Here is a 5,418-nt window from a genome sequence, read left to right as displayed (position 1 = left end):
TCGGCGCCTCCCGCGGCGGGGCTGGACCTGCGCCGCCCTCGTCCCGCCCCGGGGCCCCGGCTGCCCGGCCCTCCGGAGCTTTTTGTGCCTCAACCTGCCGCGTTTGTTACCTGCAGCCTGCCCGGCGCCCGGCAGCCGCCGTCGAAGGCTGCGTACGGCTGCTTCCCTGCACCTGGCGGCCGCGGTTGCTCCTCCCGGGAGCCGGTGGAGGCGCTCGCCCTTGGGTTCTCAAAGGTGAAGTGGGTGATGTCTAAGTCATTGGGAGACTCAGGCAACAGTTGTAAACCAAGAAAAATTTGAAACCAAGCGTTCTAAGTAAAATAATAACAAAAACTAGATTTCCACTAGCAAGACTGACCATAGGTGAAAATCTCAAGTCGTTTCAAAAAATTGTGCAAAGTGAAAATGGATTTCAAAAGACTATGTTCTTGAAATGCACTGTTTCTGTGAGAAAAGGATTTCCAAGTGCTTACTGGAGTTATTGGGTCGCCCTGAGAGGGGCGCTATTTGTTCCATTTAAATATGCTATTCTTAATTACTTGGAGGAAAGACAAAAGAGAACCAAAGGGAAAAAGTGAAAAGGTCGAGGAAAAATGCAAAAAAAAAAAAGGAAAGAGATCTTTCTACACTATAAACTAGTGCCCCAATCCAATAGGACTGGTACCCCAGAACTATGGGCTCTCATGTCTTTCGGAGCTAGTCCTTTTTTGGGAATAAGGACAGTGTATTCCTGCTTTTAGATACTTAAATTTGTACTTAGTTTTATTTACTATATTAAGGGAAGTCATTAAATGACACCAAGGATCATATTGATGTGTTTATTAGCTTTTTTATTTTAATTTATTTTTATTTTTATTTTTTATTTTTTGGCAGTACTGGAGATTGAACTCAGACCCTTGCACTTGCCAGGCAAGTGCTTATTCTACTGAACCATCTCCCCGGCCCCTAGCATCTTTTAAAGGTAGTGGTCCTGGTTCTTTGAGCCAGGCACTTGTGGAATGGCGTTCCCATACGTAAGAGATGAATAAAGTGGCCTTCTTAGGTAGAGGTGCTTTGGAGTGCATGGATAGAAAGCATCTCTGCCCCCACCCCCAAAACCAGTGCTCTTTGCATAGTTCTCATAAGCCTTCATTGGTTCAAGAATGACCACCGTGAAATGAACAAGCGGTTAACTCAGGAAGTTTCTGTGTACTTGATACTGTCCTGAGTGGTGAGAGGAGAAGCAGAATATGAGATAAAAGATTACAAATGACCGTCGGCGTGTGATGACACAACTTGCATCACCAACATGAAAATTCCTTTCTTCGCCGCTAGATGGTGGGTTTGAGTCTTCTCTGGCCTTCAAGCACATTTCTGTGGAGGAAGTATGTTTCACAAAGCTTTGTATAAATAAACCAGGTTTTTGGGTTTTTTTTTTTTAACTTTTTGAGATAAGGTTTCACTATGCAGTTGAGCTGGCCTCACTCTCTTTGTAACACAGGCTGGCCTCAAACTCCCAGGACTCCTACCTCAGCCTCCCCAATGCTAGAATCACGGTTATGCCACCTCTCCGGGTCAAACCAAGTACAATCCTAAACGAAATTAGTGACAAATGTACTTCACAATCACACCACATCATTTGGTTTAAAACAAAGCAAGGGTAATATTCCTCAATATATTGTATTTTTAAAGGGTCTCAGACATAGATGCAGAGAATTCTAGAGGCTTCAGAGATGAATTCTAAAAAAGAACTATAGATTCTGTCATTTGAACTATGGAATTGGAAGCCAAGACAAATAAAGCGACTTGACCAAAGTTAGTTAACTGCTAGGTGGGCAAAAGCTGGGTGACAGTTTCCCATTTCTGCTTCACTTATCTTAAGTTGAGGACCAATGTGTAGTTAACTCCTCACAAAAGCCTATTTTAGTGTATACAGTTTTTTCTTTCTTTTTTTTTTTTTAAAGACAGGGTCTCACTATGTAGTTCAGGGTGGCCTTGAGCTTACTCTGTGGCCCAGGCTAATCTTGAACTCACTGTGATCCTCCTGCCTCAGCCTCAAGAGTTCTGGGATTATAGGTGCGGCCCCATGCCCAGGTCTCAGTGGCTTGTAGTATATTCCAAGTTGTGCAGCCTTTATCACAATCAATTTTAGAACATTTTCATCAACCCAAAAAGAAACTTTTTTCCTTATTAGTTGTTCATCCTTCCCCTAGCGACAACTAATCTACTTTTTGTCTGTTTTTCACATAAACTGAATTATACCACATGATCTTTTGTCACTGACTTCACTTAGCATAATATTGTCAAGGTTCCTCCATGTGATAGTATGTGTCAGTATTTGCCTTTATTGCCAAATAATATTTTATTGAATGGGTATATATTTTGTTCATCCATTTGAGTTGATGGCTATGTTTATTGTTTTCATTTTTTGGCTACTATAAAATGGTTTTATCAACATGTGTGCAAAGTTTTTGGTTTCTTTGTTTCGTTTGGTTTTGGTTTTTTTGAGATAGGTTGGCTTTAAACTCACTGTGTAGCCCAGGTTTGTCTCTAACTCTCAGCAGTCCTCCTGTCTCCACCTCCTCAGTGCTGGGATAACAGATATGCATTTGTACCATGCCCAGTTCTAGACAGGTTTTTGTGCTATTTTTTTTAATTAATACAAATATTTCATATTATTTTGCAATAATTTCAAACAATAGAAAAATTTCAAGAACTCATCCCCTTCACTTAGCTTCTCCAAGTTTTAGTATTTTGCCATGTCTGCTTTTATTCAGTCTCTTTCTGTATCCATATAGTTTTGGGTTTTTATTGTTGTTTTGTTATTTTGCAGTTGTTGTTTTATAGTTTCTGTGTTGGCCAGATTAGCTTTAAACTCACTGTGTAGGGCTGGTGAGATGGCTCAGTGGTCTAAAGCACCTACTTAGAACAAGCTTAGCAAAGCACAGGGACTGCGGTTCAATCCCCCAGCACCACATGCCAGCCAGCCCCACCCCCTGGTGGGCTGAGCTGGCCACACACACACACACACACACACACAAATAAATAAATATAAAAAAAAAAATAAATAAATAAACTCACTGTGTATCCCAGGCTGGCCTGAAACTCACAACAGTCCTCCTGCCTCAGCCTCCTAAGTGCTGGAATTACAGGTGGACACTGCCATGCCCAGCTGGCTTTGTTCTTATTCAGAGTACTTTTGAACAATCTGATTGTGTCTAAATTACTCTTCTCTCTTTGCTAGGACAAATACCCCATGCCCAATATGAAGGAAGGAAAGGTTTATTTAGCTCACAGTTACTAGAGGTTTTAGTCACTGAGCTGGCTCCAAGGCAGACTGGCACAGGGCAGAAAACAGAGAGCAAAGAGAGTGGCAGCGAGCAGCCTCTCTTCCCTCCTTCCATTGTAATGCGGATTACCTGCCCAGGGCAGGTGCAACGCCCACAGTAATCAATAACAAACTCCAAAAGCCACCCCAGGATTGCGTGAGGCTTTGCAGGGACAACTAGACACAAACCATGACAGACAGAAAGCTGCACACTCATTGCCCCATCACCCTAAATATTCAGTGTGTATATCCCTAAAAGAAAATGGTGTCCTTTATGAAGATTATGCACCCTCCAATCAGGAAGCCAACATAGATTCAACACAAACTCTGTTAACAGTTCACTCACTGATGTTTTAACTAGTCATAAATCCCATCCAGGAACTTGCATTAAATGTATTAATGCCATTTATCTTCACATGTCACTCAATCTTAAAAGTTTCTTAGTCTTTCCTTGTCTTCCATGACCTCAGTAGTTTTTAAAGAGTACAGGGTTTTCATTCTATAGATTAATCCTCAGTTGGATTCATCTAGTGTGTGCTTATGACTAGGCCTGGGCGTACATTTTGACAGAGAGCCCACAAAAATGAGAGTGGACTCTTTTTGGTGTACCTCATTATGTCAACCCTTTGCCCCACTGTTATGAGAGTTCTGATTATCTGCTCAAGTGGGGTTTTTGCCATAAAAATCACCACTTTTTCTTTGTACTTAATAAATATTTTGTGGGAAGATATTCTGAGATAACACCAATATTGTGTCCCTCACCCACCAGCCTTAATAACCATTAATGTCTAAAATCACAGTAATGAAGGTCTAATAGTGATATTTCCTGCTTCACCATTTCTTCTGGATTTCCTAGTTAGAATTCTAATATAAGAGAAAGTTTTTTCCTTTCCTTCCTCTTATTTTTTTATTCATTTGCTTTCTGGTTTCAGTATGGATTCCTAGAGTCCTATTTCATTGTATAGGTTGCAATGTATTACTATGGTTATTTATTTTCATGCTCAAATTGTGCCAGATGTGGTCAGTGGGAACCCCTTCAAGTCGATTCCTTGGTCCTCATGGTTTTTCCCCATAAATATTTCCTTTCTGGCACACTACATGTTCTAGGGTTACATTGTATTTTCCTTGCCTTGGGTCTGGAACATGCCATTTCTCCAAGGACCCCTGGGTTCTTTCGGTGGAAGATAAAAATTAATTTCTTATTTAGAAATTAAGATCTGTGTTTTCAATATGTCCATTGCTCCTGAAGTATCATTGTTTCTAAGTCTTATTGTTGCAGGCAGCCGAGTTAGATAGAAATATCATAGGCAGTCAGACAGGGTCAGGCCCTCACAGGAGATAACAGAAAAGACAAGATACTTTACAACTGTGGGAGAGACAGATGCTCCTGCTGGGAGCCAGAGACCAAACAAATGCTGACCTCCCCACAGATTAGCATCCCAAAATGATCATTACCCGAGAAAGCCAGGAAGAATCCTTATCTGATGGCTACCAGACAAGGTCCTGTTTTACATTCATGCCAGCTTGCTATGTGACTCCCTTCCCCATTTGGTCCTGGGCCTAATCAATTTTACCTGAGCAATGGTGCTTGTAATCTCATTGGTTGACCATAGTTTTGTCCCACCCCACATCCACCTAAGTGAGTTCCCCTTCTCCACCTTAGCCCCGCATGGTTTTACACTATAAAAGTCCCTGGAAGAGACAGCTTCCCCGGGGGCAACCCGCTGGGGACCCCTTCCTGTCCCTCTCTTGGACAGGAGCAAGAAAGTTCAATAAATGCATTCTGCTCATAACTTCCGTTTGTTCCTAAAATTCATTGTTAAGTTTTAGAGAACAGGAACTCAGGCAAGTCAGGTGGGGAGATCATTTTTCCCTATGTCATTGGAGGTTCCCTGTTGTTTGGAGGTCACCCACCCAAGACCCGTTTTTCTCCCTGTATCACTATACCAAGCAGAACTAGGAAATGGTGTGTATGTATGTGTATACATATGCAATCCGTAACCTCTGGATACTTACAAGGTTTTCCCTCTTCCATGTTTTTAAATCCCCTTCTGACAGTGAGAAACCAGACTCTCATGTGTACATATTTTATATTTACTTCAATATGCTGT

The sequence above is a fragment of the Octodon degus genome, unplaced genomic scaffold, assembly GCF_000260255.1.
Source record: "Octodon degus isolate 3935 unplaced genomic scaffold, OctDeg1.0 scaffold00010, whole genome shotgun sequence".
In the NCBI taxonomy this organism is placed as follows: domain Eukaryota; kingdom Metazoa; phylum Chordata; class Mammalia; order Rodentia; family Octodontidae; genus Octodon; species Octodon degus.
The sequence above is the reverse complement of the archived record's forward strand: the minus strand, read 5'-3'. Positions refer to the sequence as shown.